We start from the raw sequence: 13,982 nt of genomic DNA, 5'->3' as shown, positions 1-13,982 counted from the left end.
GGGCATCCAACCCCATGCCAGATTCACTCAACTCCAAGGACATGTAAGCGTTTAAATTTAAAAAACTTTAAAAATTCCTACCAAACCAACGGTACATGCTACAGTTTTGAAACTTCACCACGATGTAGCCCAGACACTGCTGAAACTTTTGTCCACTTAAACTCATTACAAATTATGGGTCTTACTTCTGCTGGCGGGGTGTCCATCACTCTGTTTTTTTCAATAACTGTAAAACTTTTAAAATGTATCTCCTCCCTAATAGTATGTAAGGAGCTACGGAAAATATTAGGATATGGTGTGTCGAAGACCAGTTCAGTGCTTTATCTATGTACATTTTCAGATGAGACCATTAACACTAGTGATGGCTATAAAATACTGCTGGTAGCAGGCCAGAAAGCCATCACTAGAAACTGGGGAAAAGAAACAACACCAACGAAAGATCAGTGGCTGTCAATTGTGGAAGAAATATTTCTAATGGAAAAACTGACACACATACTGAGGCTACAAGAAGCTCAACTGGACAAGAAATGGGAGAAATGGACACTATACAAGACTCAAGACAGTATCGGACAGGAACAGTAACTGATGAATACTCTAACCCACAAGATAGTAAGAATAAGTTGTATTCCCAGGCAGCTTTTGTTATATTTGATTGTATTTGTATTTACTTATGTTGATTTGTCAATAAAAATTTAAGTGACAAAAAAAAAAAAAAATGTATCTCCTCCCACAATTTTTGCTCAATTGACACCAAACTTGCTACAGAACATCTCCAGACTGTCCTCCACAAAACTTGTTTCTCGGATTTTTGATTAAGCAAAAATTGAGCCTACAGTGCATGAAAACGTTTGACTGTAAACAGTACTGTAAACATATACCATCAAATTCCTGCTAAATACATTTTCAATCTTCCTGAAAAAAATGAGAATATTCTGGAATCATGGTTGATGAAGTTTGGCAAATATCAGAATTTTATCTCAAAAACTGAATTTTCTAGAACATTTTGAATTCTGCTCTCATGGGAACAACTGCACTCAATGTGAGAGTGGAATTTTTAAACATCAGATTTTCTCTTATGAAGCAAAACACTTATTAAAAACAAATCACCAACATTTCCATGCTGTCTAGATGCAATTTATGTATTATCAGATTTTTGTTTAGATAACAGAATTTCTGACATTTTGACCATTTTTGAAATCTGCCTTGACAACAGCTGCCCGGGCATTGACCCCCTGAGTCGATAAATGAAGCTACACAGCAGGTCTCACTACCAGCCAATTAGCTCAGCGAGTTAGGAGCTGGTTCTTGGTGTCAGAGGCTGTGGGTTCGAGACCCAGTAAGGGTGATGATGATGATGATGACAGATCAAAATGTCAGATGTCCTCAACACGAAACACAAGACAATCGTCCTAATGGTGGCATCACAGCAAGCCTCTAAATTTAAAAATCCAAATAGCTTGGACTGGACCATGTGCGAAAGCTCCTAACATCTTAGAGTCACAGTAGATGTTTAACAAATACATATCATTATTTTACCTCAAAAACTGATCTTTCTTTTTACTGTGGTTTCAAATCTGCCTGCACGACAGTGAATGGCTTACTCACTTATTACAAATTGCGGGTGTTGCACTTTTTTATGAAGAAAATGTAATAATTTGGTGCATTATGTAATAAACCACCAACTCCCGCCAATGTGTGGCACAATAGCCTATATGAATATCTACATGGACTGGACCATGGACTCCCAATTAGGGATGCACATTTAGAATTTTCTTTCTGACCGATAACAGATGCCCATTAACCGAATAAACCGATAAGATTACAACGCTTGCGGGGGCGATCGCTTTTTTTTTTTGCCGTTAAACATACACGTGCTCTGCAACAGCTGATTGTCACATCCACTGAGCTCTATCTCAGCTGATCGCACTTATATGTAGGTTAGATCATCCAATGTTTAACTGTTTTTATACTAAGTGCAGCCAAACACCAGGCTGAAGAGAGAGGAACAGCCGCAGGTGAACCATTGAATTTTTTTTTTTTTTTTTTCGCGCAGCACTGTTATTACAGGTGATGCACATCTACTGTAGGCTATGTCTGTGTAGGCTACATTTGTTGTCTGATCTTCCTTCACGGGGACTGCACAGCACATGTGCTACTGTCAGTCCTCCTGTATAACTTTTTGCTGGGGAATATGACTGAAGGCACATGGAAGTCTACATGTGTTGACACGCCCCCATGAGTTGACGATATATAGCTAATTAAAAAAATAAATAAATAACCGGTCAAAGTTCTTGTTATCAGTTAAACTGTTAAACATGTGCATCATACTCCTAATTGATTTGATTGTTCCTCTTGTTCCTGCCTGTGGAATTGTGTGTGTACCGGTATGTGTGAGTGTGGAACGCAAGGGGCATCGTTGGTTGACGCACATATACTTTGGTGTTGTTATGTTTGATGCCCTGCTCTCCTTGTGCTGCAGGTGAGAAAAGGAGGAGAGAAAAAAGCTTGAATGAGAATGAAAGCAGTAGGGGATGTAGCCTATTATAATGAATAAAGTTATATTTGATTTAGTTTTGACCATCCTATGGCTTCAGAAATAAATTAATATATGATTAATGCTGGCAGTGTTGCTCGGATGAGCCTTATGTTTTTTTCTTCTTCCAATTAAGACATCCATTTTGGTGGTTTATTACATAATGCACCAAATTATTACATTTTCTTCATAAAAAAGTGCAACACCCGCAATTTGTAATAAGTGACGTAAAATGTAACAACTTATTACAAAATGCAGCAAAGTTTATTACATATTGCGTTCAAGATTTTTATTACAAAATGTGGCAGATTATTACAAAATGCGGCATTATTACATAATGACGTAAAATTTTATTACATTTTATTACATAATGCGGCGTTATTACATAATGAGGCTTTACAAGGCAGTAAATGCGCATAAAAGTTTTTACGCTTTGGGGGGGTGGGGATTTGTCAGCGTATCGATTAAATGAAAATGTGACTTTTTGTTATGGAAACAGATTATGCGAATTGAGGCAGAGTTTCCAGCGACGTTCAAACAAATGGAGAACGACGCCCCGGTCTCCCAGCTCTCGTCTCTGCACACCGCAACACAAACGCGCTCCGTAACCCGTAATGTTTTGTTCATGACGGTTAAGACTACACAATCACACACCGTAACACCATTATGTAACGTTATCCACCGCTCCATTTATTGATTTTTCGCCGGCTTTGTTGTCAACAGATGCACATGGGTGAGAGGAGCGTAACCAAAACAGCGGAAACGCGAGCGGACTTGCACAGTTCCCTACTGTCTTTCTGTGTAGGTTATCTCATGTTACAACATGAAAACCTGCGGCTTATATTCAAGTGCAGCCTATATGTACAGTATTTTCTTTTAAAATGTAGCTGGTGCAGCTTATACAGGTGCGTCTATAGTCCGGAAAGTACGTAAATTGTCCATGATGTTGAGTGTCAGCTGTCAGATGAGTGTCAACTGTTGGATACATTCACGCTCTCTTATGACGTAATCTCACGGCGCACTCCTCCTAATGGCAAAACACTAATGAATGGAAACGGGCATAGTCGATACGACTTGGATGGAAACCCAGCTACTGTCCGTCTGTGTGTCGTTTCAAAGATACTGCCATTTAATGAGCATCTGTGACCATTCCAGGCCATTAGCATGTTAGCATTGCTGGTGATTTGTTTTTAAATGTGTTAAATAGATTAGTCTTATGTTTTGTTTTTTTTTAATATATAAAAAAATTGGTAACTGAAAATATTAAGGAAGAATGTAATATTTTTTATGAAAGTGATTTCTTGATTCAACAGGTCTGGCAATGGTCATCACTTAAAAAAACAGCATTTTATATTTATCTTTGTCTAATATATATATATATATATATATACATACACTGTATATATATGTGTGTGTGTGTGTGTGTGTGTGTGTGTGTGTGTGTGTGTGTGTGTGTGTATGTAAATGTTGGATGTGACTCTTTATACATGTGCTAGATCAACACATCATTTCCCTGTATTGTATAAATATTTCCACAGCTGTGTGGCTTTACTCTAATTACAGGAAGGCATATTTTAAGATGGTGCCTATACATCAATAACCATTGTAAAGTCTATGTTTAGTTACGTACTGTTAAATAAATATTTTAAATGGGAGCTTAATGGTGTGTGGATCTTTTTGTTTTTCCCTTTCATCATAACTCCATTCACCTTTGTAATAATCCCCTTCATCCTCATCACTATTGACAACTTAATCATTCTTCAGTTCATCTGGTTTTAAGGACATTACAGTTTGGATTTACAGTAAGTGGTGAGCCAACCCCCACTGAACCTCCTGCTGTCAGAGAAGTTGACCTTTACCTTTATGACATTTTGTGCTCGTTGTTACTGTTACTGTTGTTACTATTATTATGATTATTTTATTATTTATCTTTGTTTATTTAGGAATTACTGATTAAGAGAGGGTGTAAGTGAAAGAGAACCACCTCACAAGATACACAGGCAAATAGGATTAAAAATATAAATTTGGAAATAAATTAGACCATGAAAATAATACCTAATGAATAATTAGACACAATAATTAGAACTAGAAATTGTATTGTGTGAATGCTGAAAGCAGCTGAGCGCCATTGCTGAATTAGCAAGTAGTGCAAGTAGTGATAAACATGCAAAAGTATGACTAAGGGAGGAATCGAACCCACAAGCTCATGGTCAGTAGATCTTTACTCGGCCACAGAGAGCACACAGTTGTCTTTAGGGCTGGGTAAAAAAATCGATTTAATCGATTCTGGATCGATTTCATTTAAATTTTGTAATATCGACTCATAGCGCGTGAAATCGATTTTTTCCTCCGGTAGTCTGGTGCGTGATGAAGCAGCGGCGCGGTTACGTCTGACGCTCTGACTCACAGTAACTACGAGCGGAGTTTCTTTCTTCCTCTTTGTAGCTGTGCAATGTATCGCTGTGTTTGATATGAATAAAAACTAAATCAAACTACGAGCGGAGTTCATGTCAGCTCAGGTGATCTGCAGGCGATTGTTTCACTTGAGCGCTCCGACGCTGTGTGTGTGTGTGCGCGTGTGGCAGCGGTGCAGCGCTGACACACACACAGACATCTACAGGAACCGCATGTTCTTCACACCGCAGGTGAGCCTACATATGATACGTGTTACCGCAGAATAAAGGACACGAGCAGCTCCGTGTTTTCAGTGCGACTTTTCTCCTCCACTTTATGACTGTCGGATCATAACACATGACGCCCAGACTCTGGAGATAAGCGACGTGACCGGGCCGGACTCATCACAGGAACCGCTCCACACACCGTCACTTTATTTACCATGGGCTCCGTTTCTACACATTTCCTCGAAAAGAGGGAGGGAGCTTTAGCTGCTGCAGACTTGACTTGAGACAGTTCGGGGTTTTTTTTGGTTTTTTTTACCATTAATATTATTTTTGCACTTAAAGAAACAATGCCTTAATTATAAATTAATTAATTAATGCAATTTGCAGTGATGGAATGTTGCAGTTCAAGTTCTCTTTCACTTGCAATTCCTTTTAATTTCAAAATTGCCCTTTTGAGAATTGAAACGGTTTTATTTACAGTTCATGTTTAAACTGTCAAATTTACAAGTTTGTTCTTTATTGAATCGATTCAGGAAATTGGCCACAATACCCAGCCCTAGTTGTCTTAGAGCAGTGGTATAAACAATAGGGATGAGCGAGTACAGCACTATCTGTATCTGTTAACCATATGAATTATCTGTATCTGTATCTGTACTCGGAGTGGGCGGGGCCTAAACCGGAAGTGGGCGGGGTTCCATTCTCTGCCATTCGATTCGATTCAATTTCATTAGAATCGATTCAATCTCCTCTTGAAAAATGAAAATGGCTCAACTCTGTGTTACAAAATACACTGTTCTTTATTTTTTTCTTTTCACCATAAACAACAGCTTTTAAGTGCAAACTTGTAAATGTGACAGTTTAAACTTGAACTGTAAATAAAACTGTTCCAATTCTCAAAAGGGCAATTTTGAAATTAGAAAGGAATTGCAAGTGAAAGTGAACTTGAACTGCAACATTCCATCACTGCAAATTGCATTATTTAATTAATTTATAATTAAGGCATTGTTTCTTTAAGTGTAAAAATAATATTAATGGTTTAAAAAAAAAAAAAAAACCTCAAACGGTCTCAAGTCAAGTCTGCAGCAGCTAAAGCTCTCTCCCTCCCTCTTGAGGGAGGAAATGTGTAGAAGCGGAGCCCATGGTAAATAAAGTGACGGTGAATGTGTGGAGCGGTTCCTGTGACGAGTCCGGCCCGGTCACGTCGCTTATCTCCGGAGTCCGGGCGTCATGTGTTATGATCCGACGGTCATAAAGTGGAAGAGAAAAGTCTCGAGCTGCTCGTGTCCCTCATTCTGCGGTAATAACACGTATCATACAGTATGTTGGCTCACCTACGGCGTGAAGAACATGCAGTTCCTGTAGATGTCTGTGTGTGTGTGTGTGTCAGCGCACCGCTGCCACACGCACACACACACATACACAGCGGCGGAGCGCTCAAGTGAAACAATCACCTGCAGATCACCTGAGCTGACGTGAACTCCGCTCGTAGTTTGGTTTGGTTTTTATTCATATCAAACACAGCAATACATTGCACAGCTACAAAGAGGAAGAAAGAAACTCCGCTGGTAGCTAGTTACTGTGAGTCAGAGCGTCAGATGTAACCGCGCCGCTGCTTCATCACGCACGAGACTACCGGGGGAAAAAATCGATCTCACGCGCTGTGAATCGATATTACAAAGTTTAAATGAAATCGATCCAGAATCAATTAAATCGATTTTTTAACCCAGCCCTAGTGTTTATACATATGAACATGCATTTCATACATGTAGCAAGTAGTGTAATTGGCTAAAACAGCCAGGGGATGCAAATCTCGGCAGGTCCAAAAACTGCTGTGCCGAATACTGCATCCCCGTCCCCGTAATGAATGATCCAGTTCCACATTTGTTGTGCGGCGTGCAGATCTCGGCAAGCAGGCACTTCTCGGCATAACACCGGGAGGACCCCAAGGAATCTTGTGGATTTTACTCTTTCCAGCTCCCTTCCAACAATCTTGAGAGTAATGTTGTCCACAGGTTTTTTATTTGAATGAAATAATATAAAATTTGTCTTATTGATATTAAGGGATAATTTGTTGCATTTAAGCCAAGTCACTACTTTATGCAGCTCTATATTGAGTAGGTCTTGAAGTTCATATGGGTTGTTGTGAGACATGAAAATACTAGTATCGTCAGCGAAAATGACTTTATGCAACAAACTAGAAGAATTAACAAAATCATTGAAGTAAATAATAAAGAGCAATGGTCCCAAAATTGAACCTTGGGGTACCCCGTAGATGACATCCTTTTTTTGTGATTGATGATTTTTAATGTCAACATACTGTTTTCTGCCATGTAAATAACTATAGAACCATTTTAAAGCCAGCCCTCTAATACCGTAGTGGTGCAGTTTCCCTAGTAGGATGTTGAAATCTATGGTATCGAAGGCCTTGGATAGGTCCAAAAACACTCCCACTCCCCTTGTCTATAGCATCATTAATTTTATCTATAAGGTCCAATATTGCCATGCAGGTTGTATTTTTTTTCCTGAAGCCATACTGAGAGCTGTGGAGGATGTTATGCTTGTCAAGATATTTATTTAATCTTGTAAAAACAACTCTCTCAAAGATCTTGGAAATAACAGGCAGGACAGATATTGGACGGTAATTAGTAATGCTATTTTTATCTCCTGATTTGAATATTGGTAATACTCTTGCAATTTTGATCATCTTTGGCACCACGCCAGAAAGTAAAGATAAATTAATACAAAATGAGAGTGGTTTGGCAATCACTGAAGCAATGGCAATCAGTATTTTATTATTGATTCCATCTATGCCAGCTGTATGAGAGTTGTTAAGGCCCAGTATGATTTCATTGACTTCCACAGGGTCAGTCGGTGACAGAAAAAAAGAGGATGGATAATCACCTGTAAGGTACTGGTTGAAAGAAGTACCCTGAGGATGGCTAATATTTTTTGCTAGGTCAGCACCAATCGAAACAAAATAATTATTAAATTGATTGGTGAGTTCCTGTTCAGATCGATTAACACCATCGGGAAGCACAATGGGTTTTCTTCCCCTATTCAGGACATTATTCAAGACTGACCACGTCCTCTTAGTGTCACCCTGAGCTAGCCTTAGCTGCTCAGTAAAATGTGCACATTTGCTTTTTCTTGTTAAATGAGTGAGCTTATTTCTGTAAGTATTATATTTAACTAGAAAAAGCATTTCCAAGAATGGAAATGGTGTGACTGCTGATAGCAACTGAACGCTGTTGCAGAATTAGCAAATAGTGCAAGCTGTGATCACCATACAAATGTTTGACCAAGGTCAGAATCGAACCGACAACCTCATGGTCATTAGACTTCCACTCTGCCTCTAGGCCACAGTGCGCACACAGTTGCAGAGACTGTTGTCTGTTAATGATCTGCACACTGTCAACATCAAGAAAGCTTGAGAGTCAAGCTTGAATGACTTAGAATGAAAATTTCTGTGAATTTCAGGCTGAGCACTAACCATATGGCCACAGAGAACCTGAGTTACAATGAGCTTTATACTATGAGGAATCAAAGACTGTCCAATGACAGCTGAATAATTGGAATCAAAAGTCAAGCAATGAAGTGAAAAGACTGAGGCAGGAATCGAACTCATGACCATATGATCACTAAACCTTTACTCTGCCACTCGGCTACAGAGAGCACACTGCTTTTAAAACTGTTGTCATTCATTGTAATGTGATGATGTGCTGCAAACTGGTATGAGTAATCAAGGAGATAACAAACACCTGTAACCAATTGAAGGCGGGGGAGGAGAGCAGGATTCAACATAACATAACAAGAGTTCTTCCCTTGGGTTCGAACCAGTGACCTTAGGGTTGGCAAGCATCCACCCTATCCGCTACACTACAGTGGAGTTGTGAAGAAGAGAGGTTGAGACTTTGATGAATGTGAGATTTTTTGTGAAAAAGTTAAATATTTGAAAAAGTATAAATAGTTAAAAAGAGAAAAGTAATGCCGATAAAGTTCAAAAAAAGCTGCACGTTTTGATATATGAATTGTTGAAATAGCACAAAGTATGAAGGACTAGAAGAAGACCGTAAAAAGGCGGAAGAAAATGGCCAAACAGAAGAACAATAGTGTGACTGCAGTCACACTAATTAGTGTGAATGCTGAAGGCATTCACACTATTGTTATTCAAATCTTTATTCTCTTTTTTTAATATTATTAGTTGTTCTTCTGTTCGGCCATTTTCTTCCGCCTTTTTACGGTCTTCTTCTAGTCCTTCATACTTTGTGCTATTTCAACAATTTATATATCAAAACGTGCAGCTTTTTTTGAACTTTATCGGCATTACTTTTCTCTTTTTAACTATTTATACTTTTTAAAATACTTAACTTTTTCTGCAAATTAAACTCTAGACAAATTATTTTCTCCAGTTTTGTAGCCACACTTGTCTTCTGGCTAAAATTCTGTTCAAAAATGCAAAGAGACTTAGATAATAACTAGAAAAAGCATTTCCAAGAATGGAAATGGTGTGACTGCTGACAGCAACTGAACGCTGTTGCAGAATTAGCAAATAGTGCAAGCTGTGATCACCATACAAATGTTTGACCAAGGTCAGAATCGAACCCACATCCTCATGGTCATTAGACTTCACTATAATTGTTGTTGAGGCAAGATTTGAACCAGCAACCTTCAGGTCTCCAGACCAGCAAGCCAACCACTAGGCTACAGACTGCTTTCAAGACAGTTGTCATTCATTGCTGGTCTGAAGACCTGAAGGTTGCTGGTTCAAATCTTGCCTCAACAACAATTATAGTGAATTATTTTCCCAGTCGTCCTCTGTTGACTTCTGATAACTTGCTTCATGTTGAAACTGCTGCTCTCATCCTGAAATTAACAGAAATTTTCATTCTAAGTCATTCAAGCTTGACTCTCAAGCTTTCTTGATGTTGACAGTGTTTCCAACAGGTGCAGCTTTGGGCTCGTTAACTTCAGAGTGAGACAGAGTGCAGATCATTAACAGACAACAGTCTCTGCAACTGTGTGTGCACTGTGGCCTAGAGGCAGAGTGGAAGTCTACTGACCATGAGGTTGTGGGTTCGATTCCGACCTTGGTCAAACATTTGTATGGTGATCACTGCTTGCACTATTTGCTAATTCTGCAACAGCGTTCAGCTGCTTTCAGCAGTCACACCATTTCCATTCTTGGAAATGCTTTTTCTAGTTATTAGTGTGAATGCTGGAAGCATTCACACTATTGTTATTCAAATCTTTATTCTCTTTTATTTTTATTAGTGTGAATGCTGGAAGCATTCACACTATTGTTATTCAAATCTTTATTCTCTTTTTTTATTAGTGTGACTGCTGAAGCAGTCACACTATTGTTCTTCTGTTTGGCCATTTTCTTCCGCCTTTTTACGGTCTTCTTCTAGTCCTTCATACTTTGTGCTATTTCAACAATTCATATATCAAAACGTGCAGCTTTTTTTGAACTTTATCGGCATTACTTTTCTCTTTTTAACTATTTATACTTTTTCAAATATTTAACTTTTTCTGATTTTTTTCAGCTTTATAATGTGTGTGTGTTGCGTCTAACGAGCAGAGCCAGAGTGGTGTCAGAGTGGATAGAGGCAAAAAAACATTCTAGAGTTTTTCTGGCTAAACTGTCAGCACGGCCACAAATTAAACTCTAGACAAATTATTTTCTCCAGTTTTGTAGCCACACTTGTCTTCTGGCTAAAATTCTGGTCAAAAATGCAAAGAGACTTAGATAATAATTTAAAATATTTTTTAAATGCAGCCAGGGAGCTCTCTGCTCCCATTCAGCTCAATGCATTTTTTTCACATCAGCAGGAGAAGGAGCTCAACTTTGTAACTTGCCGTTAAGTGCTTTTTAATTCATTTTAATTCACCAAAAAATAGTCACAGGTCACAAAAAAGTCCTCTTCTTACTTGGTGTGGCTAATTTATACTAATTACTCTTTATTTTAAACATCATTGAAAAATCTCACATTCATCAAAGTCTCAACCTCTCTTCTTCACAACTCCACTGTAGTGTAGGGGTTAGGGTAACTGCTTGCCAATCCTAAGGTCACTGGTTCGAATCCAAGGGAAGAACTCTTGTTATGTTATGTTGAATTCTGCTCTCCTCCCCCGCCTTCAATTGGTTACAGGTGTTTGTTATCTCCTTGATTACTCATACCAGTTTGCAGCACATCATCACATTACAATGAATGACAACAGTCTCGAAAGCAGTGTGCTCTCTGTAGCTGAGTGGCAGAGTAAAGGTTTAGTGATCATATGGTCATGGGTTCGATTCCTGCCTCAGTCATTTCACATCATTGCTTGACTTTTGATTCCAATTATTCAGCTGTCATTGGACAGTCTTTGATTCCTCATAGTATAAAGCTCATTGTAACTCAGGTTCTCTGTGGCCATATGGTTAGTGTGTTAGGTGTTGTGCTATTTCAACAATTCATATATCAAAACGTGCAGCTTTTTTTCAACTTTATCAGCATTACTTTTCTCTTTTTAACTATTTATACTTTTTCAAATATTTAACTTTTTCTGCAAATTAAACTCTAGACAAATTATTTTCTCCAGTTTTGTAGCCACACTTGTCTTCTGGCTAAAATTCTGGTCAAAAATGCAAAGAGACTTAGATAATAATTTAAAATATTTTTTAAATGCAGCCAGGGAGCTCTCTGCTCTCATTCAGCCCAATGCTGAGAGTTCTCCACAACTCTGTCTGTAGTCCAGTTGGTTACAGGTGTTTGTTAAGAGACGCATTAATTGCTTCTGCCACCGTTTGCAGCACATCATCACATTACAATGGCAACATGCTTATGTCTGTGCTCTCTGTGGCGAAGTGGCAGAGTAAAGGTTTATTGATCATGAGGTCATGGGTTCGATTCCTTACTTTTTTTTTAAGCAGAAGCCAGTGATCCTCTTATCAAAGGTTTTCTTTACCCCTCACATACTGTCTCTGTCTGTAGCCTAGTGGTTAGCTTGCTGGTCTGGAGACCTGAAGGTTGCTGGTTCAAATCTTGCCTCAACAACAATTATAGTGAATTATTTTCCCAGTCGTCCTCTGTTGACTTCTGATAACTTGCTTCATGTTGAAACTGCTGCTCTCAGCCTGAAATTCACAGAAATTTTCATTCTAAGTCATTCAAGCTTGACTCTCAAGCTTTCTTGATGTTGACAGTGTGCAGATCATTAACAGACAACAGTCTCTGCAACTGTGTGTGCACCGTGGCCTAGAGGCAGAGTGAAAGTCTAATGACCATGAGGTTGTGGGTTCGATTCCAACCTTGGTCAAACATTTGTATGGTGATCACTGCTTGCACTATTTGCTAATTCTGCAACAGCGTTCAGTTGCTATCAGCAGTCACACCATTTCCATTCTTGGAAATGCTTTTTCTAGTTCTTACTACTTTCCTCCTTTTTACGGTCTTTAACTAGTCCTTCATACTTTGTGCGATTTCAACAATTCATATATCAAAACGTGCAGCTTTTTTTGAACTGTTTTGGGAAGCTGCACAGAGCTCAAATCTCTCTGCTCTGCTCTGCTCTGTGTGCAGTTGGTCCAGCTGTAGTGGCCAGCTCGTTATCAAAGTCTATTAATAGAACAGTGCAGGTGCAGCCTGGCCGCTCGTTAAGATGTTTTTAAACACAGCCCCACACACACACATGATAAACCAGACTGACAGAGGATGTCCACGCACAAACACAGGCATCACACTCACACAGACAGACACACAGACACTCACACACAGTCACACATGCACGCATACACAAACAGACAAACACACAAACACAACACTGTTCCACACAGTAAAATGTAAGCATGGTAGTCGCCATGGTAACTTCTGAGGGCAGGCTGCCACACAGGTGTAATCAATCAGATCATTAGGGAGAGAGGAGTTTTGTGGCGCTTATCAACAGTTTTACATGTACATGTACAGACAGACAGAGAGACCGTCAGACTCACACACCCAGACACACACACAGGTTTTCAGCTCAAATTCATCAGGCTCTCAATTATTTTATACTTTTGATGTAAACATCTCCAACAATTAATTTTTTTCTCATGAATTTCAGTTCAGACATTTAACCTTTCCATCTATCTATCTATCTATACCCCTCCCTATTTTTTAACCCCTCTGATCTATCTATCTATCTATCTATCTATCTATCTATCTATCTATCTATCTATCTATCTATCTATCTATCTATCTATCTATCTATCTATCTATCTATCTATCTCCTCCCTATTTTTTAACCCCTCTGATCTATCTATCTATCTATCTATCTATCTATCTATCTATCTATCTATCTATCTATCTATCTATCTATCTATCTATCTATCTATCTATCTATCTATCTATCTATCTATCTATACCCCTCCCTATTTTTTAACCCCTCTGATCTATCTATCTATCTATCTATCTATCTATCTATCTATCTATCTATCTATCTATCTATCTATCTATCTATCTATCTATCTATCTATCTATCTATCTATCTCCCTCCCTATTTTTTAACCCCTCTGATCTATCTATCTATCTATCTATCTATCTATCTATCTATCTATCTATCTATCTATCTATCTATCTATCTATCTATACCCCTCCCTATTTTTTAACCCCTCTGTCTCCTTTTTTTCTTTCTTTCTTTCTTCTACTCCTTCATTTGTATTTTACGTAACTTTTTCTATCCTTCCCTCTCTATCCATCCATCCATCCATCCATCCATCTACCTCTTTCTACCTATCATCCCCCTCTCTCTTTTTCTTCTTTCTTTCTTTCTTTCACTCCATTTCTGTCTTTTTACTTCTTTGTTTGCTTGAT

The sequence above is a fragment of the Trachurus japonicus genome, chromosome 2 (genome assembly GCF_045865225.1).
Source record: "Trachurus japonicus isolate A0001 chromosome 2, Traja_1.0".
Classification (NCBI taxonomy): domain Eukaryota; kingdom Metazoa; phylum Chordata; class Actinopteri; order Carangiformes; family Carangidae; genus Trachurus; species Trachurus japonicus.
Note: the sequence above shows the minus strand (reverse complement) of the source record.